The sequence below is a fragment of the Oryctolagus cuniculus genome, chromosome 1 (assembly GCF_051225735.1).
Source record: "Oryctolagus cuniculus isolate XC-2025 breed Fujian yellow rabbit chromosome 1, ASM5122573v1, whole genome shotgun sequence".
Classification (NCBI taxonomy): domain Eukaryota; kingdom Metazoa; phylum Chordata; class Mammalia; order Lagomorpha; family Leporidae; genus Oryctolagus; species Oryctolagus cuniculus.
The window spans coordinates 29,247,026-29,274,183 of NC_142867.1; the positions used below are offsets into that span (position 1 = coordinate 29,247,026).

At 39.3% G+C, this 27,158-nt stretch overlaps 1 long non-coding RNA gene across 6 annotated transcripts in view; it reads right to left on the reverse strand.

Annotated features, from left to right (window-relative positions):
- The window catches only part of LOC149128329 (uncharacterized), a 236,657-nt gene that overhangs the window by 122,162 nt on the left and 87,337 nt on the right, over window positions 1–27,158 (reverse strand). For 2 of the 6 annotated variants that reach the window (XR_016217647.1, XR_016217639.1), the window contains one exon: window positions 24,112–24,385. The exons of the other annotated variants lie outside the window; for them this stretch is intronic. This is a non-coding gene — a long non-coding RNA (uncharacterized LOC149128329). Of the gene's footprint in view, window positions 1–24,111; window positions 24,386–27,158 lie in introns of those variants that run through there. 6 annotated transcript variants of the gene reach the window in all.

The window sequence follows — 27,158 nt, forward strand, 5'->3', positions numbered from 1 at the left end:
ATGAGGCAAGGTATACGTGAATCACAAAATAAAATGCAGTCCAAATACAGTTTTTAAGCTACAAATAAAAATTTGGCTTAAAGCACTGCATCGCTCTGGATGAAACTCAGAGAACTAGGTGCTAAATCTTATTCTTTAAAGCACTAAAACAAACCAGCTCTTGGGGGGAAGGATGAAATTGATGAGTTTCCCCTGAACATCATCCCAGACACCTGCTACTCTGAAAAGTGGCCAACAAGCCTCCTAATGATTATTCTTTCAGATGCAATTTTCAGGCAAATCTGTTTGCAACAGAACCCCCCATTTGTGTTGTATCCTGGGATTCAAAATGTTAGCAAGGGTTCAATTTTGTAGCAGTTTTTTTTTTTAAGTTACAAGTCAGGAACTGTTGAGACATTAACATATACTGAAAATACAAAGTTTTCCTGGGAGCCCCTTCTCTGTGCTATATGGACCAAGAGTTGCTGGAGAAGAGTTTTGCTGCTATCAGCTTAGAGAATTCAGGACTACTACTTTGTTTTTACTTGAGATCATGATTGGCTTCACCATTAGTTAAAATGTTACAAGCAAATCTTAGAAACTCCAGGACATCCACATGTCACAGTCCATGTTGTTACAACAGCAAAATGTCTAAGTGGAAAATGCAAACTTCTAAGTATCACAAACAAGGAATTTTCTAACCTCAATGTTTAAAAAAAAAAACTCAAGGGGCTGGCACTGTGGCATAGAAGGTTGAGCCTCTGCCTGCAGTGCCAGTATCCTATGTGGGTGCCAATTCAAGTCCCAGCTGTTCTACTTCCTCTTCCACTCCTTATAATGTCCCTGGGAATGCAGCAGAAGATAGCTCAAGTGCTTGGGCCCCTGTACCCATGTGAGACCCAGAAGAAGCTCCTGGCTTCAGCCTTGCCCAGCCCTGGCCATTGCAGCCACTTGAGAAGTAAACTGGTGGATGGAAGATTCTCTTTCTCTCCCTTTTCCCCTCTCCCTCTTTTCCTCTTTCTCTGTATTTTTGCCTTTCAACTAAATAAATATTTAAATAAAAAACTTTCAAATCTATGAAATAAATTTGAATGTCAAAAGTTACAAACTGGTAACCTCATAAACCGCATTTGAAATTTGGAGAGTAGCTACAGCCATGTTGACTTTGGTGAAGATGTTTTAGGGAAATTGAAGGGGCATGCACCTCCCTCCTCCCCGCTCACTGTTGCCTGATGTGTATGCTGACCCCTAAAGTCTATTTTGTTATTACTAAAACTGAAGACATGTGAAGCCTGTGCTGTCAACTTTCTTAGCTGCACACAATAAAATCTGCAGTGATAGATTTAAGCAGGAAAAAAGAAACATATTTGTAAAAGGATACTGGAAGCTCCTAGAATCAGGACCAGGGAAAAAGCCTAAGGAGCTATGCAAGTAAGAACAACGCCAAGCCTAGAGTAGACTTCTGTACTGAAAACACAACTCATATCCCAATTAGCTGCAAGGATACACAGAACTGGGCCCAGCAGGTTCCATCACATAGTTCCCCAAAAATGACCACTCCCACTACTGCTCTGTGCTCCTTCCTGGTGTCATTGCACCACATTGCTCACTTCATCCCAGCTGCAAGATTGTAATCAACAATAGATGCAACCAGATATGGCAGACCCACCTATTAATTATAAAGGAAAAAATGTTTAATCCTCTGTGATTGTTTTCACTATGCAGATGAGAAAATGAAATACTTATTTAATATAATAAAGCCTTTTATCAAATGCTGAAGAGGCCTCATATTATCACTTACATGATAAAATAGTTTATAAACTACTTTAAATTACATTTAGTTTATAATATAAAGTACCAAAATAATATAAAACTACAAAGATTTTAAAAATTAGCTAAAGTAGGTGATTAATATTTAAAATTAATTAATTTAATTAAACAAGTACCAACTAATAAAATGTAGAACCAGAAAGAAATATAAACTTTGGTGAATGGTAGCTACTATCATTGATCATAAAATAGCTGTATTTCCCTGCAACCGGAGCAAAATGGAGAAGTTATTATGTCACATACTGCTCACAGTTTATCAAAGAACACACACTGAGTCTATTAGAGAAATATAGCTATTGCCTAGCCTTAAACAGAGAATTTGTCACAATGCAAAGACATTGAACAACAACAAACATATGGTATCATTGATAATGATTTTGCAAAAGCTTATAGATGTAATTTTATTTATAACCATCCCTTATTTCAACATACATTGAAGTTTTGTCAAAGTATTTCCATAGAGAATCAGAGTAATAGATTCCACTATGTCTCTAGCTCATGGTGTGCTTTGATACCATGCTAAAGCCTAAGAACCCAATAAAATAAATGGCTCAACTCTCTCTAATACTGGAATACCAATTTTCCCAGCAGGACTTTTGATGAGTATTGTATCACAGTCAGATTTAGGTTGAAGGCCTCCTAGGCAGTGTTCTCTGCTGCTGATGCTTACGTTGTCAAATGCAGACAGCCTCACTAGTATTTTATTAAGGAAATTAAAACCCTTAAATTGGTGTTTGAGTTGGATATAAGCAGTATACTGCAGGAGGAATAAAGGAAAAAGTTTCCTTGCTTTATTTCTTCCCAAGCAGCTGTTTTGAATTCATTCAGATACTTGATAAAGGTTTCAATGGCATTACAAGACTGCACATACATAATGGAATAATGAAGCAAACCTGGATCTACAGTTAAAAAAGGCAAATTTCAAGTCTTAGTTTTCTTAACCAAAGTATGTATTCTTGGTTATTTTTCATTTCCTCCAGGTCAAAAGAAGGCTGTCATTTAAAATGGAACTTTTGTATTGGACACCATATTAGCTTTCTGCTGCTGTGTAAAAATTTCCCCAAAACTTAGTGGCTTAAAGCTGCAAGTTATCATTGTCTCCTACTTTCTTCAGGTCAGGAATAGAAGTACAGCCTAGGTAACTCCTCTCGTTCGGTATCTCTCACAGGTCTGCAGTCATCTCAGAACTTAATTGGGACAATTCCACTTTCAAGCTCACTCACATTGTTGTTGGCAGGCTTCAGTTCCCATGAGCTGTTTGACAGAGAGCTTCACCCCCTCAGAGACTGTAGGCCCGAAGTGTCCCTCGCTTCCCTGCCATGAGGCTTTCTCCATAGCTAGGCAGCTCACCAACGAAATACAACCACAATGCATCATCTGAGATGTACAGTTCTGACTTCTTCCAAGCAAAGTAAGAAGACACTTGCAAAAGAATCAAAGCATGGCATCGTTTTTTCTTTAATCCTCTGAAGTGGCCTTACATCTAATTCAACAGCTGATTTCTTTTTAGCAACTTACTTTTATCATCCAAATCATCCAACTTATTTTTTCAGGGAAACAATAACCACTTCCTTAGAAATCATAGTTTATTGGTTTACGTGATCTTAAATTATTGTAGACAAAACCAACACAATGGCATAAAGAGCTTTGGAACCAAGCACAACTGAGCTTTAGTGAGGACATTACTCAATTTCTTGGAGCAAAGTTGGGAAAAAGGACCAGATAATGGCCTAGACCTTTAACAGTGAGCAGCACACAGTGAGACATGTCTGTTTATGAGAAGCAGTGGTCACTTAACAGAGCTTCTGATCAATTTATATTCTCTTTGCCTCATATGTCAATGACTCAATTATTCTGGGCTATGGCCCTGGGAAGACTGGGGGGTGGAGGGACTGCTTTCTTGTTTACCTAATGTCGCAGCTCACATTTTAAAAACTCACAGTTAAAAATATCCCCCTGGTGCTGACACAACTCCCATCATAACTGAAAAAAAGACCTATCTTCCCACATGAATTGTAAGTATGAAGGAAAAGAATTTTACACATAATACAAACAGACACTGACAATCACAACACATTTTTAAAAATAGGAACTTGTGCTGCAGAGTACTTGTTGTTGATCCATTTATGCTTCCTATCCCATTTGCCTTTTCTTTTTCAGATGAGCATCTTTGATAGTAAAGTCACTTTCTTCTGCAAGATTCAAGCCCTTTCAGTATCTCTGCCTTTTCTGAACACAAAACTAAAACTGATAGCCTGAACAATGCAAAATCTCTGTGTACGTGAACAGTGTCTCCCCACGAAATGACAACTTCATTGCTTCCTAAAGGCTCCCCAATCACATCTCTTATAATTGGCAAATGAATAACCTGTTGGGCCCCCTTCAGCAACAACAAACCCAAAAGAAGGCAGAAGATGGTATTTACCTCCCTGACTCCCAAAATCCATATGCACCTTTGAAAGTCTCGGCTTCAAGGCAATATTAAAAATGACATGTTTCCATCAACAAGGAAAACAAGGTAACACTGCATGCTAGGATGTAGCGGTAGACTAACGGTGGGTAATTTGGCCTAAGGCAATAATAGACCAACTTTTAAGAGGAGTGGTATTGCAATCCCCACACAACAAGAATTTGACAATTTAAAATTTTGGTAAAAGTCAAAGTCTTTCTTTCCCAATAATTCGCTTTTTTAAGTTAATAATGATTTAAGTTGAAAGAACCCATGCATTTTGAAATTGTATCAGATACCACAGGTGTTAAAAATTGGATTTGGCTACACAATATATGACAAATGTTAGGGGAAGCAATACCTATAATTCTCGATTCTTATTTAAGGAAAACAATGAGAAGATAAATCTATTAAATTTTTTCAAAGATGTAAGGACAACATTGACTCTGGACTCATTTGCTTAATTAATATCTTAGATGTCTACTAAATGTTAGACTCTGTGCTTAGGTACTAGAAGTACAAAGATAGAAAATATTGGTAGTTTACTGTTTTTGAAAACTCACTATATACTACACACTGGACTAAAGACTTACTATGTACTACATTATCTCATTCTTCCAGAAGTCCTAAAATGTACATAATATTTCTCTCACCATTTAACATATGAAGGAAGATGGAGTAGCTGTAAGTCCTGATGTGCAGGCTTCTGTAGGGCAGCAGCCACAGTGGCAGCTGCAGCTACCTGTGGATTTTCTTTAAGTTAAATGATGTGGGGGTCGATTCATTGGTGGGGGAAGACAAATATGGAAGCAAATGCTATGAAGACAACAGGAAAATTTTTTATTCTTCTTGGTAGGTTACATAGACTAGTGAAATGAATGGCAAAAACATATTCTGGGATGTGGGTAGAAGCATGGTGCCTCCTGATGGAATTGTTAGATTCACTATGTAACCAAGGACCCTCTAACAACAAAACTGCCTGCTACTCAGAAATGCATGTGCACAAACCATAAAGCCATCAAGTGCAATCCAGAATGAAAGGCACAGTATTCTACCTCTGCAAGCCTCAGGAGTGGAAGGAGTTGGTCCCACCTTCAACAACTTACTAGGAAATGAAATGCAGCTTAAACATGTAAAATATAGGGCTTTTCATGTAATTGCACTTCTACTGCTTGTCATTTACTTAATTATATTGTTTGGGGGAAAAAATGAGAAAACTAAGACTTAATGACTGTCCACTCACAAAATTAACACACAAAAGCATTCAAATCTGAGCTGGAATAATCTTAACCAAAAACTTCCTGGATAATCAGTATTCAAAATAAACTCAAAGAAAATTTCTTGCACTCTAAAAAGTTTGCCACTTACTGAGTAAAGTCTAAACAAGATTTGGAAAAGAATCATAGGCAAAGATGGTAGTATTCCAAAGTGACATTTCAAACCTAATTAAGCCAATATTTTCCACTAGGATTCAAATTCAGTCTATACTAGAACTGTCTATACAATAAGAAAATGAAGCAGCTCAATGGAGAATACATGGATTAAATGTTGGGTGGAGTAAACAACATAGAAGTTGCATCATCCAACTTATTTTTATTTTTGAGTTTTCTTCTAATGCCTGGGAAACCCCCATTAGGGAATTAACAAGCTAAAATGAAAATAGCAAGTAATGAGGGGAGGCAGAAAACTCATTCTCTACAAGGTATAAATATATGTCAAAATAAAATTTAATACCTTAAACATACACTAGTTTTATCTGTCAGTTATAGATTGATATTTGTGCATATAATTATAACTGATAATGCTGGGAAAATTAATTTATCAAATTCATACACTTGAGACACAATTGTGCTATTTGAATACTTCACAACATCAGGGAAAGTTACTTGCTTTCCATAAACCCATTGAGGTTTCCTTATCTGTGAATAGGAATCATGCATTCTTTCAACAAACATGTATTATGCTCTTGTCAAAAAACCCTAAAGGCACATAATAATTAAGATACCATCCTGTGAAAATAGCAATAACACTGTCTATGAGACACAAATGAAGTAGTAACTCAGGCATTCATTAATGCTCGCTATTCATAGAGTCAGATGCTGGATATATAATAGTGGACCACAAAGAGAAGGCCCCTCCACTGATGAAGCTTAAATCATAATATTCAAATCATTGAATATGGAATCATTTTAGAAGGTGTTAACTACAAGAAGAGAATAAAACTAAAGTCCTTAAAAGTGACTAAGGGGATATGGCTATTTTTGATAGGTTGGTGAGGAAAGGCTTTACCAAGGAAGTAAAACTTGAGCAGAGGCCTGAGATATCCAAAGGGCCTGGCCAAAGAAGGATTCAGAAGCATTTTGTCTAGGCAAAGCAAGCAGCAAGTGCAAAGTCCCTAGGGAAGAAACCAGGCTCCCAGAAACAGAAATAAAGCCCATGAGGATAGAGCACAATGAACAAAGGTACTGGGTAAGAAGGAGGGAACTAGATGGAGGAAATTGTAGATATGCTTGTGGACATTGAAAGAAACTTGTGCATTATAACCAATGGAAATGGATATCACTGGAGAACTTTGAGACAATATGCAATACCATCTGATTCACATTCTTTTTATTTTTTTATTTAATAAATGTAAATTTACAAAGTGCAACTTTTGTATTGTTGTGGCTCCCCCCCCAACCTCCCTCCCTCCCACGGCCCTCCCCTCTCCCACTCTCTCTCCCATCCCGCCCTTCATCGAGTTTCATTTTCAATTACCTTCACATACAGAAGATCAACTTAGTATACAATAAGCAAGGATTTCAACAGGCTGCAATCACACAACCGCACAAGGTATAGGGCATTGTTCGACTAGTAGTGTTGTTTTTAAGTTTCATAGTAAAACACATTAAGGACAGAGATCCTACGTGGGGAGCCTGTACTCAGGGACTCCCGTTGTTGATTTGACAATTGGCACTCTTATTTATGACATCAGCAATCACCGGAGACTCTGAACTTGTTTAGTCAAGGCCATATCATAGTGGGGGTTCCTTGCTCCCTTCAGAGAAAGGCACCTCCCTCCTTGATGGCCTGTTCCTTCCGCTGGGATCTTGTTCACCAGGATCTTTCATTTAGATCGTTTTTTTGCCACGGTGTCATGGCTTCCCATGCCTGCTGATTCACATTCTTAATCATTCATTCTGGCTGCTAGGGAAATGAGACTGGATAAACAGCCAAATTGTAAAATGGGTTCTAGTCCAGGAGAGGAATAAGGGATCTTAGACCTGGGTTGTTGCAGTGGAGATGGAGAGGGACATGGACAAGGTTTTGTAAGGAAAGCACAGAGAATTGCTGATGGTTTGGATATGGTGTAGGGTGAGAGAAAAAGGGAGAAAACAAGAATAACTGATTTGAGGCTTTGGTGTCAGAGTAATTGGTGGTGCCATTTACTGAAATGAGGAGCAGAGTTCTACTTTGGCCATGTTATTTTCAAGGTGTTTCTCAAACGTCTTAAAAATATGTAGGTGGAGTATGCTGTTCTAGGGGTAAGAAAGATGACAGAGGATCACACAAATTTAGGAGTTCTATACATATAGAAAGTAGTATAACTACACTCAAATCATTTTAATGACAAAGAGAAAGAAGAAGAAATGTGGAGGAAAAGGCAGACTATTGCAGCTCTTAGATAAGTCAAACAGCCCAGTTATATATCATTATTGAAATTTCTTGATCACTTGTTTTTATGTGTTTTTATCTATTCATACTTCTCTTGAAAGGAGTCTAAAAAATTAAAGCTTCTTTGACAAATATATATCACATGCTAAGAATCATCTACATATTTTAATAGCATTTGGTCTATTTTATATCTCAATCAACAAAGTAAGATTTAACTCCTTACTGTTGGTTATACATCTGTGGTTTGATTGTTTAAGTTTAGTCAACTAGTTACTCAAAATTAATTTGAATGAATTAATGAATCAAAAAATGTAATTTGTGTGTGATTGAAACAAGCTGGCATAAGAAAAAATAAAATACTGCTACTTTTGGATAATGACTAATGCTGTATTTCTCTATGTGGGCTATGAATGCCCTGGAAATATTCTTAGTGATATGCCCCAGAAGTCATAGGATAACCATGTTTTAGAAGTTTTATTTTTCTTTGGTGATTTGGCAGTAAAGTTTATTTTCTATTGAAATAACCAAAGGCACCTTACTAAATGGAAAATAATTTTTTTGCATGAGTTAAAATTCAATGCTTCTAAAAACTATAGGTCTTGTACAGGCCACTATGGGCTATGCTGTCAGACCCCTTAGGGGTACAAGTTCACTGTAAGGCCTGCCCTGTTTAATTGTTCCCTGTGAACTCTGGAGAGCAGTTTTCTTTCAGCATTGCCAGGAAACAGAGGAACTTCATTCAAATTCATCCACATCACACCTGAAGAAGAACGTTGTTGTAAGCTGGAAAATTCCAAGCCCACGCATCAGAAAAGGCTCAAAACTCTGAGCTTCTCTCACAAGTGCATCTTTATTGTCATCACAGGAGATAAAGGGAAAGAGAGAAAGCAGCCTGTGAATTCTAGCCCTTTCCTGTAAGCCCACTTGGGCACTTGATATGCAAGTTTGCTCTTTGTTATTATTCAGCAGCAGGCTTTCTACTTGAAAGTCCACAAAGGTCAGGCATTTAGGGAGAAGAGAAACTTAGACACCTGCTTCAAACATGCCATGCGGATCTCAGGTGGCTCAGGGCGGAGCTGTGCAGCATCTCTTGGCCTGTCCTTTCCTTGCTTTGGGACTCGCCCCCCTCTTTACACACCAGAGTAAGGAAACAAACAGCAGAGATGAAAGAGAAGCCAGTGGTAGAAGAAAGGATTAGCTTGGCTTTTTTCCATGTATTTGAAGGATCTGCCCTCAGAATCTCTCGCCTTTTTTCTACCCTGGGTTTTAGCAGAACTGGAGGGAATGGAAATGTGCCCAGATTTCATTTCTTTTAAACGAAGTCCTATAAAGGCTATCTCATAACCTTACTCTATGGACTCAAATACAAATATCAATGTCTTGGCCAGCACTCACGGAATGAAAAGGCTACAGAGGACAGATGTTATCAAATAAGACCTCCCACCCTCACAAAACAAAATATTTAAGAACTTTAAAATAACAGTTTCCCATTCCTGAGCCTGAGACTGTGGTTTTGGCTCTGTACGTGCTGAATGCTGAACTCTTATTTCCTCCAAAATACTCCATTTTCCTCCAAAATTTCATTTTGAAATTATTTGTTCTTCCTTTCAACCTCTGGTACTGGATTAATAATAATACAATATTGTCATTTGACAATGCATGATCTTTTATTCATTTATTACCTAAAATTAATATATAAATGCATATGAGAAACTTATATCACTTACATATATTCTTAAATAACATTATTTATTCATTTTGCTTATAACATTTTAAGAAGTGAGTCATATTATACATTATCTTCTAGAACTTGTAGTTTTACTCATCATGTAGCCAACCTTCATTTAAGTCTTTGCATATTGTTATATCCAATCATTTTTACTGCTAGGTAATATCTTCTGGTACAAATAAACTGCAATTTGTTCATTTTCTTCTCAATGGTCATTTGGTTGTTTGCAGTGTTTGTGATTATTAGCAGAGCTACTATAAACATTTCTCTAATAGGTATTTCTGGCAGCACTGTGAGTTAGAATAAATTGAGTCTGGGAGAAGATATCAGATTTCTCTTTATTTTGGTAGATTTATTCAGCCAGTTTCATAGTCTGCTCAACCAAACATTCATGAGTAACTAGATTATGTAAGTTCATGTTTGCTGCCTACTACACAAGGGTTATATTTTCAGCACACAGACAAAATTAAAATTCTGTCTTCTTCATGAATCAACTAATTAGAACAACATGAAGAAGTAGCAACTAATCCCAAGGTATGTTCCTATAATGTAAATTCTGATGTACACTGCACAAGATCACACGTAACTTCAAAATGGATTATAGACACAAATCAGCAATTTCAGAGTGATGAAATGTTGACTTATTTCCTAGTTAGTTCAGGGACAGACTGCATGATCTTATTAAAAAGGGTTACACAAATGATGTATATGAGAAATCTTCAAAAAAGTTCACAGAAAATGTATATTGTTTTAAAATTATGCATGGATTTCAAAATTTTTTGCATGATATTCAACTTATCTTTTAATTTCTTTTTTCCACAAACTTTTTGATGCACCCTTATAGTATATACAAACACACTCACATATATTGCTCAAATGAAAATCCTTACTGAATATATTTACTCTCTTTATTTTTGATTTCTTTCCAGGTAAGCTTGAGTTGGGGGAAGTCAGTCAAATAATAGTAATAACAGTTGTAAGGGGGCCAGTGCTGTGGCGTAGCAAATAAAGCTGCCACCTGCAGTGCCAGCATCCAATACGGGTGCCAGTTCAAGTCCTTACTGTTCCATTTTCAATCCAGCACTCTCCTGTGACCTGGGAAAGCAGTGAAAGATGGCCCAAGTCCTTGGGCCCCTGCACCTGCGTGGGAGACATGGAAGAAGCTCCTGGCTGTTAGCTTTGGATCAGTGCAGCTCCAGCCATTGCAGCCATCTGGGGAGTGAACCAGCAGATGGAAGACATCTCTCTCTCTCTTTGTCTCTCTCTGCCTCTGCCTCTCTAACTCTGCCTTTCAAATAAATAAATACATCTTTTAAAAAATCATAAAATAATACTTGTATGTTAACAGTGATAGCACCAGCTAACTTTTCATGACTACTTTTCATAACTACTTCCCAGGTATTATTCTCTTTATTTTTTTTCAAGATTTATTTATTTACTTGAAAGTCAGAGTTACAGAGGGAAAGGAAGAAACAGAAAGAGAGAGAGCTTCCATCCACTGGTGCACTCCCCATATAGCTAGCACTTGGACAGGCCACAGCAGAAGCCAGGAGCTTCTTCCAGGTCTCCCACCTGTGTGTAGGGTACCAAACATTTGGACCATCTTCCACTGCTTTCCCAGGCACATTAGCAGGGAGCTGGATTAGAAGCGGAATAGCTGGGAATCGAACCGGCACCCCATTCGAATGCCAGCATCACGGGGTGGCTTAAAATACTACGCCAGCACTCCAGCCCCTTAACAAACTTTCTAAGTTTTGCCAAACAAATAGGTAAGCAATAATGTTTTTAAATGCTTTAATTCACTTTCAATGTGAATGGGATTTTAAGTAGGTTTTCAGATATTTAAGGAACATTTCCTTTTAATTTTGTTTAAGGTGTATACGTTTCACATATTTCATACTCAGGTATTATTTTAAGTGGCTCATATGTAGTTACTAATTGATCATCAAATCAGCACATAAAGTAGTGCCTGTATGACTTCCATTTTCCAATCATGAGATGGAGGCACAGAGGTTAAACATATTCACACTCACTGTTCAGCTAGCAAATTACAGAGGTGACATTCAAATGTAAGAAGTCTGGCTTCATCCCAAAAAAACATACATCATATGTTTTCCCTGATCTGGGGTAACTAATAGAGTACCTAAACTGTAATGCATTGGATGAAAAGGATGCATTTTGGGTTCAATTATTGTTTACAGCCTTTGTCTCTACTGTTGAGAAATAGTGATTTATCTTCATACTATTTGCTGAATTCTTAGTGTAGGGTTAACCTTATAAGTATAAAATATACTGAAAATAGATCTTTGTAAATATTAAGAGTGGGAGTAGCAGAGCGAGGAGGAAGAAGGTTTGGGGCATGAGCAGAAGGGAGGGAAAGGTGGGAAGTATCACTATGTTCCTAAATCTGTATATATGAAATACATGAAACTTACATACCTTAAATAAAATTAAATAAATAAATTTATGCAATGTATACTGATCAAATCAGAGTACAACAACAACAACAACAAAAAAGATTAGGACAAAACGTAGGGATTTGATCAGGTTAATGATACTTCTTTTGATTCTTTGGTCATTAAGCCCTAATAAATAGAGTACTTTCTAAAAAGTCTGCTGTGGGGCCAGCCCTGTGGTATAGTGGGTTAATGCCCTGGCCTGAAGCACCGACATCCTATATGGACACCGGTTCAAGACCCGGCTGCTCCACTTCCAATCCAGCTCTCTGCTATGGCCTGGGAAAGCAGTGAAAGGTGGCCCAAGTCCTTGGGCCCCTGCACCCACATAGGAGACCCAGAAGAAGCTCCTGGCTCCTGGCTTTGGATCAGCGCAGCTCTAGTCGTTGCGGCCAATTGGGGAATGAACCATAGGATGGAAGACCTGTCTTACAGGATGACCTGTCTCTCTTCTCTCTGTGTAACTCTGACTCAAATAAGTAAATAAATCTTTAAAAAAAGTAAAAAGTTTGTTTCTTATTTCAATTGGCCTGTAGAAGCAGGTCAGGGAAGATTAAATTATTTCCCTCCTATTCTTATTTCTCCAGCTAAGTCAGTGGCATCTAGGATTATGATTCCGAATGTAGGGAAATAATCCTTAACAAGTGTACTTTATACTTTGAAACAGTAATAGAGGTTATTTCCAGATGCCAGTTTTAGGAACCATTTTTATTTTTCACATCAATGTTTTCCAAATTTTCTACAATGAACATAAGTTACTCGTGCAACTGCAAAATATTTTTAAATATTAATAAAATGTATAACTTCATACAGCAAAAAAAAAAAAGAAGTCAGTTCCAAAGCACATGCTCATAACGACTGTACTCTACCACTGAGCAAGCAGTGGGATCTATTACAATCCTGTAAACCTCTTGTCCCCACACTGGACTCAACCATCTTTGTGGCTACAGATAAGTCTCTTATTCGAAAAATGATAGAGAGTGACGGCCTGGATAACCTAGAATGTATCCTCAAGCTTTCTTATTCTATATACTTAAGCTCCTGTACTATTTATCTCTAATTACCAATGCTTTTATTAGGTCCCAACAAAATTAACTCTTGAATTTAATTAGATACCACAGCAAAACAAAGTTGTGGAATTAAATGTCCCTGGGCATACTGCAACATTATTGCAACACCTAATACAAAAAAAAAATTGCCAAGAGACATCAATCACAAAGGACAAGACATAGTTGTGAGCCAAAACAGAGGAGAGTGAAATAAAAACTCAAATTGGATAGCCCCAGGTTTAGTGACAGAGTAGAGGTAGGGTGGGAATTTAAACACTGTAGCTTCCCAAGAGATCGGGAAAAAAGCAGTATGGTCAGGATGTGTGTCTGGAGAGCACCTTTTTAACCTATCTGTAGGCCCTTGGAAACCATATGACTCCCATATACAGCATGGTTGATATTTAGAACTCAATTCCACTGTCTTGTTTACACAGAACACCTATTGAAAGCTCCCAGCTGTTGAATCCCAAAGCCACAAACTATATTTACAAGCAGAGCTGCTAATCCCTAGTCCCAGCTCTGTTCAAGTCTGTAGAAACATTCCGTCTCTGTAGACAAGTCCTTGTAAATCTCTCCTTGTCGAAGGATTTAGTTCACTGATTGTCAGCCATGAGCTACTTCATAAAACAACTCACAGAGGAATACAGACTTGTGCTCTGCCTTTGGCAGGGAGCTTGTTACACTAGATAACCTTTTAATGACTGTATTCCATTTTAACTTGGCTCCAGAGAGAGAAACTCAAAAGAAAGAAAAGATCCTTCCTTAATGCTACACTTTTTTCATATTGCATCTACTGAGGCAAATTAGAAAAGATAGATAGAGGTTGTTTTTGACACTGGAGTCCCAGGGTCTGATGACATAAACAGGCCCATTGCTCATTGAGCAGGGGACATTTCAGAGCTAAAGGAGCCATTGAAGGATGAAAAGCCATAGTTTCTAAACTGAAAGTGATACCAACTCTGCATGAACCCGATTCTTAACATTTCTGTCTAGCTAAGATGCTATTTTTCTTAATTCTGGGTACACTTTGCAATGATTGCTCTTGTTTTATTAAATTGAAATTACTATTCAGGAGGAAGAACGCTGATGTACGAGGCATGGAAACATTTGAGGGTATTAAAAAGCAGACTTAAAGGAGATTTTGTAGCTCCTCTCGTGAATTGAGAGACTACAGGGGAATATTCCCTCCATGGAAAGCCCTCAGAATAACTGCAATTATTGACTGAATTCTAAACACAGTGGAGTAAGATACAACATTTCACTTTGATATTTGGTTGGAAATTAAAATCAGAGTTCAAAGGACTGTGGCAGAAATCCTCTTAAAATAGAAATTTAAGGGTCTATACCATAAAATAAATAAATAAAAGTTCCCAACATTAATAATGACAAAAATTCAAATTTCTAGATGCAAATTACCTTGCATGAAGGATGCTTATATGATATCTACAAAGCATGGTTCTAATTACATGCAAATGTGGGTCTTATTTGTTTCAGAAGCTCTTATAACAGACCATGGACCTGCTGGAAACATCCAGACCTCTCCATTGCTCTGTGGAATGGAGGGACCCATGATCACACTTGTCGTGGGCTGGCAGGCTCCTTGAAGGACAAGGCACACTTGTGTCCAACAGAGACGTCTGCTTACCAGGAATCAGCTGGGTTCACCTCGGAACTGATGGGTGGCAGTTAGTACCTGTTAGGATCGCTGTATATCTCAATTAAGGACAATGTAAGTTGATGAAACGTGAATGAACTAAGAGAACTATTCCCATGAAAAGTGAGTTGAAAGTTTTGGGAATATTTGATAAAGCAGGGCCACTAGATCACTGATTAGCAAGATATATGGTACTAGAAAGTAGCCTATTGCCTTCTACTCAACACCAGTCCCTATATACACCCACAGCCAAGAAAATAATAGAGAGTGAGAAGGACTACAGGATTTCTGCACTCAGTTTACCTCTCAATTATCTTTAGCAGGGGTCAGCAAACTTTCTCTACAGGGTCAGACTAAATATTTTGGGCTCTGCAGCCCTTAGGTCTTCCTAGGCTGTATGGGCCCAGCCACTCAACTCTGCTGCTGTACCATGATCACTGTCATAGACAACAGGTCAATGTTGAGTGTGACTATGTTCCAATAAAATTTATGGGCACTGGCGCTGGCGCTCTGTCGTAGCGGGTAAGGCTGCCACCTGCAGTGCCAGCATTCCACATGGACACCAGTTCAAGTTCCTGCTGCTCCACTTCTGAACCAGCTCTCTGCTATGGCCTGGGAAAGCAGTACAAGCTGGCCCAAGTCCTTGGGCCCCTGCATCTAAGTGGGAGACCTGGAGGAAGCTCCTGGCTCCTGGGTTCAGATTGGCGCAGCTCCAGTGGTTGCGGCCATCTGGGGAGTGAACCAGCAGATGGAAGGTATCTCTCTCTCTCTCTGCCTCTCTCTGCCTCTGCCTCTGCTTCTGCCTCTCTGTAACTCTGCCTTTCAAATAAATAAATAAATCTTTAAAAAAAGTTTATGGGCACTGAAATTTGAATTTGACATAATTGTTATACTTACAAAAATATTATTCTTACTTTAATTTTTCCACCATTTAAAAATACAAACATCACTTTTAGTGGGTGCATAGCTGGGCAATCAAGGCACCTACATCTCACATTCGAGTACTTGGGTTCAATCTCAGTCTCCTGCTCCTCCTCCAGCTTCCTGCCCATGCATACCCTAAGAGGTAGTGGGGATGGCTCAAGGAATTGGCTTACTTCCACCAATGTGAGAGACTGGGATTTAGTTCCTGTGGGGCTTGGCCCAACCCAGCCTCACACACTGTGGGCATTTGGGGAGCTAGCTGGATTTCGTTTGGCCATAGTTTGCCAAACCCTGAACTAGAGTCTCCCCTCCAATTAAAAGAAGCAAAAACAAGTCATTATAGAAGATGGATTTTATGTATGAAGGAAAAAGATGTAGAATTCCATTCAAACAAAGCCTATTCAAGGAAAATGTCTTGATGCTACATCAAAATATTGATTTACAATTGTATATTTTAAGTTAAAATAAAGTGGTAAAGTACATATGTATTTCTTTTAAGAGTTTAGGTGTTATCCACATTATAATTAACTACTTCCTTAATTATTGGAGATCAAGTAGTCAATTGATCAAGTAGATCAATTCTAGACTCTGCCACTGCTGTCTGTCCAATTGCTGCCAGATAAGCAATTCATTCAATCATTACATATCATTGAAAATATTTATTGTGCAGCTCTATTCTAGGACTTCTTCCTAGCTCCTTGGACACAGTGAAGAGACAGGGATGGTCTCTCTTTTCAAAGATTTGTATTGGACTAGCAAGAGGTAAACACCACACAAGGAGATTATACTTTTTCAATAAATAAATGTGCAATCACCGTACGTACTAGCTGATATTTCAAAATCAGCAGCTAATTATGAGACACACTTTTCCAAAGCCATCAATCACTAACTTAGAAATTCTCCTTTCTCAGCCTAATGAAGCCTATATTTTGAAAGGCCTATAAATATCAAAGCATTCAGTTGTCCTGCTGACTTTCTATAAAGGAATTGGTCAATATTCTAAAAGTAAAGAAGTTACTACTGTCCTGCTACTATTTCTGAGAAGAAATGGCACGCCAAGTGAAACACCTATGTGGCTCCGGCTCTGTGATAGTTGATAATCCACTTACCCCACATCCATGCCCCAATCCCTGGAGTTTGTGCATAATTTGCTTTACTTGGAAAAAAAAACTCAATAGATATAATTATGGTTCATGAGCTTGAAATGGCAAGAGTTGCCTGAGTGATCTAGGTGGGCCAAATCTAATCACATGACTCGTAAACTAGAAGAGCTTTTCCCCACTGAAGTCAGAGAGATGCTACTGAAGAACTGGCTGAAGGACTTCAAGCACATTAGGGACAGAATCTGCCAGTGCTGGCTTTGGAGCTGGAGGGAGACTCACAAACCACAGCATGCAGGCAGCCTCTAACACTCTGCTGGGAGTGAAAGGGCTGTGCTTTGGCCTGGTGGTTGAGGCACCAATTAAGATGCCCACATTCCATATCAGAGTGTCTGGGTTTGAGTCCCAGCTCTGTCCCTCATGTCATCTTCCTGTTAATGCACACTCTGGGAGGCAGCAGATGCTGGCTTAAGTAATTAGGTCCCTGCCACCCACATCAGGGACCTGAACTGAGTTCCCAGCTCCTGGCTACAACCTAGTCCAGTCCTGTTTGTTATAGGCATTTGAGGAGTGAGCTAGCAGATGGAAGCTCTCTCTCCCTCTCTCTTTCTCTCTGTCTCTCAAATAAACTTTTGCCAGGACTGAACCAGAGCTGATAGCCAGCAAGGAAACAGAGAGTTTAATCCTACAATAGGGAGGAATTGAATTCTGCCAACCATCTGAATGAGCAAAGGAATGGACTACCTCCTAGTTCCTCCAGAAAGGAATACAGCTCTGCTTACAGTTCAGTTCTGGCTAAAGTATGCCAGACTGCTGTCCTGTGGAAACTGGGAGATGATAAATTCATCTTGTTTGAAGCCACTACATTTGTGGTAATTTGTTGCAGCGATGATTTCAAACTACTACAGGCCCTCTCTAAGAATGTCTTTGAACATTCCTGCCCCTTCTGTGGAGAAAGGTATTTATGCCAAGAAAATCAAGTCTCCAGTGCCAGGTAATTCATTTAGCAATCTCTCTAATGATAGTATTTTTAAAAGAAACTTGTAATGCTAATTACCACCTAATTATTTCAAACAGGGTGTAATCATGGGCAATATTTCTAGAACATGCAATACAATTAAAATTACAAAGTCACTTGGATTATGTGAGCAAAGCAATTGGATGATAAACATCATCTTGCTGAATCGAGATTCTCACTTAGACTAATAATGGATTAATCTGTATGTAAATCACATCATCCAATTACAACCTCTATTTGACATTCTGTCTGCTTTCCGAGGGAAAAAAGCATACTTTCCTGACAGTAAAAATTGTCGGTATTATACAATTGAAGAACCACTTGCTATAATTCCCTACGCTTCTAATTATGTCTTATATGTGCATGACTTTCCATTTATTATCAAGTCTTCTTCCTTGATTAATATTGTATCAAGAAGACATCCAAAAAGAAGAGCAATTTTGTTCAGCAGGGGAAATAAAGGGACTTTGTTTACTTCTTACCTGAGAATATTTTTTGAGGAGAGCTGCAAGTCTTTTGTTTCTATTGGACTTCTCGTTTTTTTGTTGTTAGTTTTTGGGGTTTTGCTATCACAGAGTTAACTCAGAGAGAACTAACGCAAAGTCATTACTCACAGTGTCAATAGTTTTTACGAATTGGAGGAACAAGGATAAATCTGGTTTGGGTAAGTGGAAGATAAGACATGCAGGATGCTACGTGTGACAGAACAAAAGAAAGGAAAAACAAGAAATGCCACTTTGGAATCTAAAACCATTTCTAAAACTCTGGAGGGGACACAGAAACCAATTGAAGTTGGAATTTTTTTTTCTTGCCTGTTTGTGGGCTTTTGTAGGAGAATGGGGACTATTTCAAGCGATGCCTTGATTATATAAAGGAAATATTCAAAGCCTGCGCCCAAAGGAGAGGTTAAGTTGAGCAGGTGCTGAACTATTCTACCAAAGAATAGAAATGATAGGGCCTTTGCACAGTCTGTCCTCTCGACCAAGACTACTTAGCCAGTAAAGCAATGGAATCAGCCCTCAGTCTCACTACACCAATGGCTGGCAACTATTTCCAACTCCATGTTCAGTCATCATCACATTGGTAGTTTGAGAGTATTTACATTATGGAAATATGCCACCCCTACCAACCAGTGCACTAGTTCTTGGAGAGTCAGTGATTAAACATTAGAGAGAATGCCATTGTTATCCCAGAAATGTCCTTTTGGCCTGTCCCTGCTTTTTCTAGATGTCATCTCAGAAAACCTTCCCCAACTACCTTACCTAATGCAGCACATATACCATTCTCCACCTTTGGGGTTTCTAATGTCTCAGGACACATTAGGAAAACCAGTGGAGGGAGTAGCCAATGCAGGACACCCATGTCCCACATCAGAGTGCCTGCCTTTGAGTTCCAGGTCTCATTCCTGACTCCAGCTTCCTGCTAGTGAAGAACTGAGGCAGTAATCATGTCTCAAAGAGTTTCTACCTCCTCTGAGGGAGATCATGACTGAGTTTCCAGCTCTTTGCTTCAACTGTGACTATTGCGGACATTAGGGGAGTGAACCAGCAGATGGGAATTCTTTCTCTCTTTCAAATAAATAAACATTTTTAAAAAGAGGAAGGCAGGAAGGCAGAGAGAGAGAGAGAGAGGGAGGGAGGGAGGGAAGGAGGGAGGGAGGGGGAGAGGGAGTTTTGAAATTTAATAATGGTTTACCCTAGATAAATCAGATTAGAAACTTTGTAGGTAGCAGTGGATCTAAGGTTTTTCCAAAGTTCCTAACCAATATTAATGTGAAGCCAAGGTTGGGAATCACCATTATATCCCCCTTTCCAGGCTTTTTCATCATAATCATTTCCACTATCTGAAATAGTTATGTGTTTTTCTTATATTAGCAGAATATAGACCCTATGGGAACAAGGATATTGTCTGATTGTCGAATAATGAGGCATTTGAACCTAGAATTGTGCCTGACACATAGGAGTCAAGAGACACGTATTTGGGAAGGAAGGAAGGAAGGAAGGAAGGAAGGAAGGAAGGAAGGAAGGGAGGGAGGGAGGGAGGGAGGGAGGGAGGGAGGGAGGGAAGGAGGGAGGGAAGGAAGAGTTTGTCTTCATTTTGTATAGTTTGCATCTCTGGGAGGATACTAAGTTGTTAGCTAATGTATTGCTTCAGGAAATTGTTGAAAAAGAAGGATGCTAACCTAATGGAAAAACTGGCTTTACCCACATGAGGGCAGAAATGGGGTTAAGGAAAAACACGACCAGTTGGAGACATACTACCACAACAAAAAATCAAAGGATCAATGCATGAAATGACATCTAATGGCCAATTTTAAGTTTCCATGTTCCTTGCTATGCACAAACCAGCTTTGTGTTAGGGCTCTTTGGGGACCAGAGAGACAGGCTCTTTCCATTATTGGTGGATAGCAGGGAGCAGGGAACAGGGCAGTGCCTCTGGAGGATGCTGTTCACATAAGAGTTTACATGAAAAGCATTCTTTGAGCTATGCAGTACACAAACTGCTCGATCAGACCATCAGTCTGGGAAGAAGACAGAAACTTAGAAGGCACATGAACAGCATGATGAGAAAAGAGCTCAAGGGAAGGACCCAAAGATGGAAGATTGGAGGTAAAAAGGATATGCAAGCACCACCCAGAGAGCCTCAAAAGCAGCTGTGACAGGATCAGGACTCCTTACAGTCACATGGTACAGGTGTATTATTTAGATGGTAAGGTAAGGGGTATCTCCATAAAGATGAAACCCTTGGGTTATACACAAACAGAAGATGAGCATGGCTGCATGTCCTTGTACACTGGATGTGTTTTAGTACCATGAGCACACAAAGAAATGGGCCCCACACAACCAAGGGTTTGGTTGAGAATAGCGAAATCTGAAAGAACTGGAGGAAAGAACCAAAAGCAACAAGGATGAATTATTTGAATGGAATGGAATGAAATTTGAAACTGAGTTACCTCCTAGCCAGAAAGGTGTTGGCTTATGTTTCTAGGCCAGGGATCAAATGCCAAATGCTATATGGTTTGGATGGATCCCATGTTTCCATAAATCTGTTCACACATGAGAACCAGAGATGCAAAGTGAGCTGGTCAGTATCAGATGTCTGCTTGGAATAAAAAACCCAGAACCATGTCCCGAGACATGTTCTCATATAGGAAATGCATCATGGGACAGTTTTGTGTCACTTTCCCGGTATCTACCATTTCACAGGGCCGTTTTAAGGAAAGCAAATGAGCCTTGTGAATGAATGAGAAGCCCACTGGGATTAACCTGTCTTAGCCACTAGGGGGAGGCAAAGGGAAGTGGTCCACTGCAGGAGACGCTGCACCAGGTGCATATAGACCACCAATAAGGGTGAGGATAGGCCTCCACACCACCTAGAGGAACAAGGAAAGCCTCAACAGCAGATAAGTAGAGTGGTAGTGGCTTGAACTTCCTGAACCTTGACTTTGTGTGTTTATACCTGCCCCTGCTTCCTCGTGTTTTTTTCTTTTTTATTTTTGAGATAACAAATTTTTAATCTACATTATAGCCAGATAACCCACAAATAAAGAGTAATTTTATTACATACTTGACCTGACCAATGAATATGTACATAATATCTTGAAATGGGCTCTAGCTGGAAGCAGAGGGATGGTACATGAGGCCCGACTGAGAACGCTAAGCAGCCTGCAGAGGTAGCAGAAGCTGACTGGATTGGCTAAGGTTACCAGATGGGGCCCACACATGAGAAGACATCAGGTCAAATGGGATGGAAGAATGGAAGGATCCTTGGAGAAAGCTGGACATACAGGCTAGATTTCTAGAGACTACAGAAGGAGTAGAGAAGGAAATGTATTTTCCTCAAAGAACAATGGACCAAGATCCCCCAAATGAGAATCTCCAAAATAGACTGCAATGTTGCTCTAGAGAGAAAGAATCAGCTATAAAGAGACACAAGTCAAAGAGGAATGAATTTGAGATAGTGGGGCCAACGCTGTGGTGTAGCACTTGCATCCCATATTAGTGACAGAGTCCTGGCTGCTCCACTTCTGATCCAGCTCCCTGTTAATCTACCTGGGAAAGCAGCAGAAGATGGCCCAAGTCCTTGGGCCCCTGTACTCATGTAGGAGACCCAGGAGAAGCTTTTGGCTACTGGCTCCTGGCTTCAGATTGGCTCATTTCCAGCAGACACAGCCACTGGGAGAGCGAACCAGCAGATGGAAGCTAGCTTGCTCTCTCTTTCTCTCTCCCTCTCTCTGCCTCTGCCTCTGCCTCTCCTTCTTTGTAAATCTTTCAAATAAAGAAATAAATATTTTTTAAAAAATTGAGATAGTACTAGTTTAATATTGACCTTTTCTATGGCCTTCATTCTCTTTTCTCTCCCCACCCTGCTAGCAAGAAAGGCAGAAACACAGACAAGAAACCAAGAACAGCTCCATCGTCCTGCCAGCTGTAAACCCGAGGCAAGCCCTAGTGGAAGAATGGGAAGATAGCTGACACTGAAAACTAAGAGTGGGAATGGAGAGGGAGGAGGAAGAAAGGTTGGAGTATGGGCAGTGGAGGGGTTGGGGTGGGATTGTCACTATGTTCCTAAATCTGTATATATGAAATACATGAAAATTGTATAACTTAAATAATTTTAAAAAAAATAGCTGATACTGAATCTTCATGTTTGCAAATGGGTGTTGTGGTGCAATGGGTTAAGCCACTACTTAGGAGGCCAGCATCCCATTTCAGAATCCTTGGGATTGAGTCCTGCCTCTACTTCTAACCCAGTTTCCAGATAATGTGAATACTGGGAAGCAGCAGGTGATGGATCAAGTACTTGGGTCCCATGTGGGAGACCAACTGGAGTTCCTGGTGCCAGGCTTCGCCAGGCCCAGGCCCAGCTGTTATGGGCCTTTAGGCAGTGAACCATCAGGTAGAAGATATTTCTGTCCTTTCTCTCTCTCTCTCTGTCTGTCTCTGTCTCTCTCTCTCTCTCTGTCACTCTGCATTCCAAAAATTTGTTTTAAACTTTATTATTTAACATCTTAGACTTGATAATGCAGCTCTGGTGTCCAAACCTTGTCTTCAACTTAAACAACCTGAAAACTTTCTATTATCTAAGAATTATCAGAGAAGTCAAAGACATAAGAAGACTGGAGGGAGGATAATAGAAGATTCCCCCAACCAAACAGCTTTCAAGAAGCCTTTGGGAGACCAAAAAAAAAAAAAAAAAAAAGTCATTTCAAAATCATCCTTTTGTTGTTGCATTACCATTTGTCTTGTTCTGAAGATCAGTTACATAAAAACTGGGAATGCTTGTGCCCTTCCCCACCATTTTTTCCTGCAAAATGAGATGTGGAATGAGCTGTACTTAAGGGAAAGAGACTTTCCCTTCTGGCAGCAAGAATTGTGGTGTTGAGAAGAGATTATAACTGCACACAGTGACAAGGCTAGAAATGATCCCAAAGTGACTGTGAAAAGCAAATATATAGACTCCATTGATTGCACTACAAAATCAGACACACATCCCTAACAGTCCTGAATGCGCTTACCAAAAGAATGTGCCCCTTTTGAATAATTAATATGTATGTGTAAGAAAGTAGTAGTAAAATGCAAAGTTTTTCGAACCCCCTGTCACATCACTAAGAACACAGAAAGAATTAATTGCTAAGAGTTGGAAGATTTGGCATAAATATGTACACAATGAGAAAATACTCTGGAAAGATTGGGAAAATTTTTTCAAATATGATTAAAACCTATGACCAAAACTGTAACAGGAAGGCCTCCCGCTCTTTCAAGGGGTAGGAACCAGCAGGTCATTTTTCAAAATAATATAGAGAAAGTTCTCAAGGGAAGAGTAAAGCCAGAGACTTAAAAGAAAAAAATCTATATCCCCTGCTGTAATATACTTAGTGAAGTGAAGAACTAGGAGAGACAAAAATGGGAAAATTGGAGCCGGAATAGGGAAAATCAAAGAGCAAGCAAGAGGTGTGTATAGACAGAGTGATAGAAAGGGAAGGCTCAAAAACCCAAGGACACTGCCTATGGTGTCTTAAAATCAGCAAGATCGCAAGGAAGGGGGATGAACGGGAAACTGGAAGAAAGGCACAGGAGGAGAGGACATCCAAGGGGAACCGCAGCGAAGCTTTGAAAATGAAGAAAAGGAACACTTAGGGGGAGTTGGGGAGGATGCACAGATAACCTGGGCGTCCTGCTACCATCAAGATACTTTTAATTGAGGGGAGGAGACATTAAAAACAATTACCTTTAATAATTGTATTACACTCACCTGATATGGGCAGGTGTTTGGCACAGGGGTCAAGATGCCACTCAGATGTCCACATCTCATATAGAAGTGCCTGGGTTTGAGTCCCAGATCCACTTCAGATTCTAGCTTCCTGCTTTTGCACACTCTGGGAGGGAAAAGCTGAGGGCTCAAGTCATTGAGGTCCTGCCGCCCACATAGGAGACCCAGACTGAGTCCTAGGCTCCGGGCTTTGTCCACTCCCAGTCACAGCAGTTGCAGGCGTCTGGGAACTGAACCAGTGTCTCTGGTTCTGTGTTTCTGTTTCCCTGCCTTTCAAATGAAAGGAAAATAAATTTAATAAATTTTAATTCACTTGATAACTAATACAGATACACAAAATAAGAAAAGGTGAATTGAAATAGTAGCCTTTGTATATAGGACCTTAAAGTATCTGATTTGGCAGTGATTTGGGGTGGAGCAGAATTTAGAAAGAAGCACTTAGGGGAAAAGTGTTCTGGGGAGGAAACAGCAATGTAGACAAAGCAGAAAATTGCAAGATGGGTCAAGAGAATTGACTACTGTAGTTTGAGCTATTTCCAAGCACACACACACACATACTCACACACAGTTTTAACAAGATAGCAATTAACAAGTAGATAATAAATAAAGTAGATCAATCCTACTATTGCCTGAGAGCTGAGTTTCTGAGTTAAATGGATTAACTAATGAAATTTAACAGTTCACTGATATCATCTGCAGAGGTTATTAAAATATAAATTCCTGACATCTATCCAGGAAATTCTTTTTTTAAAATGTTTTGTTTATTTATTTTCATTTTATTTGGAAGGGAGAGAGAAAGAACATCCTCTGGTTTGCTCCCCAAATTCTTAACAACAGCCAGGGCTAAGAAGCCTAAAAGCTGAAACCTAGGCCTGAATCCAGATCTTCCCCATGGGTGGCAGGAAGCCAAGTACTTTAGCCATCACCTGATACCTCCCAGGATGCACAATAGCCATGCCGAAAAATTCTAATTCAATAATTTTGGGATAGGTCTTAATGAAAACAGTCAATGTGCTTCAGAGCTGTGGGAACCACAGTAGATTTTATATTATTGACAACACTCCTGAAAGAATAAAGGAAAAAGGATGCATGCAACAAACAAAAAGCATAGTACTTGTGGTTGATTAGACATTGATTTCAATTCTTCACATCCTCTTATAATAAGATCTTGCAATGCACAGGAGTGGGCAGAGTATATTTCCCCTGTTGAGTTTGGCCAATGGAATGTGGGAAGAATGACAATGTTTAGTTCTGAGCCAAGGCCTTAAGAGGTAATATGTGGTTGTGCTCTCTCTTGAGTGTCTGCCATTGATCATGAGAAGAATATGCCATCTGCTTCATTCACAAATATATGGAGACACATGCAACAGACCTAAACCCGACTTGAAGCCAAGCCTAGCCAATAAAACTTCAAATATAAATGTCCTAGCAAACCTATAGAATCCTGTATATAAAAAAAATAAACGCTTACAGTATAATGCACTGAGTTTTGGAATAGTTAGGCCACATCATTGCAGCAATAGCTGACCAATATAAAATTAAATCAAATCCAAGTCCATGTTGTATCCTAAATTAAAATTCTCTATTGATTCTAATTCTCACCCTAAACTATGTATACCTACTTTAACCAATAAAGCTCCCTAATGTCCTATAGAAATCTAAAGCTAACATAAAAACCCTCCAGCAATATCAGCATAAATCTGACTTCTGTCTGTCATCAAATCTACAGGAAGAAACTTAAATTCAAAATCACAATTTTCACTTCTTATCACTGAAGTCATAGAAATTCCAAAAGTCAAAGACTTTAAATGTCTTTTCTCTCCAAGTAATCTGCTTAGAAGCATCTCAGTCTACAAGGATACCTCACAAAGTTCACCAGAAAATGGAACTGCAAAGATAAGCTAGAGGAAGGAGCTTCACCTAGCAGCTAAGATGCCTGTCAGTATACTGACACCCCACTTTAGAGTTTCTGGATTCAATGCTTGGTTCCAGCTACTGAATCCAACTTGCTGCTAAAGCAGACCTTGGGAGACAGCGCTGATGGCCCAAGTAACTGAGTTCCTGCCTCTCCTGTGGGAAACTTGGATTAAGTTCATGGCTCACATCCTTGGCTCAGCCCAGTTTCAGACTTGTGATAGATAAATTAATTTTTTAAAAAGATAAGTGATTTTGATGCAAAAGTTTTGAAATGTATGCAAAGTTTTGTTCAGAACAGGCATTTTCATGAGTTTTTTAAAGAAACCCTCCTAGTTGAAATTCCTTCAGCAAAAGTAGTCTGAACCAACTTCCACCAGAATGGTAAATGATGGGGTATTCAAAAAGTTCGTGGAAATGCATGTTATGAAGACTATGGATGGATTTAAAAATATTTTGCATCAAAATAAATATCTTCTAACTCTATTTTTTCCTGACCTTTTTGAAGTAACTTCATACTTATATAGGAACTTCTGAAGTTATGTTTACTCAATCTCAACTTTTCATAAGCCCAAATTACATTTTCATATTGCATAGCAAACAAATCAATGCCAGCTCTGACATCACTTCAAAAAGATATTCCCAAAATCAATACTTGGAGAAATTTAGCTTCACCCTACTGCTGACAAAGAGCAAAGCAGGTCTCAGAGGTGTCCTAGGAAGGAGAAGAGACAGAGAGGATCGTTTTGGATTCAACCTAATTAGGATGCCAGGTCATCTAACCCCGTCTGTCAGGTTTCATTACGTTGAACCCTGTACTCAAGTGTGAGAAACCTCTCATTAAGATGTTAATCACAGAATTTCAATCATAACCCTATGGTCGCCACGCATTCTCTTAGAGAATAACATTGGAGACGTTCATGTCTTCTTGAAAAGTTTGAAGATTTTGCCAATGGTGTCAACCATACTTCCCAAACTGCGTTATTAGACCTGCTTTCCAGGCCTTCTCAGCAGATTTGAGTGCTCCTGGATTCCATTTCCTCCTCAAGCCTGTGTCCTAGCACCTCAGTGCAGAGCTGAGAGCATGTGAGTCAGCCTCAAGAACCGATACCGTGAGTCCTCCGCCAGA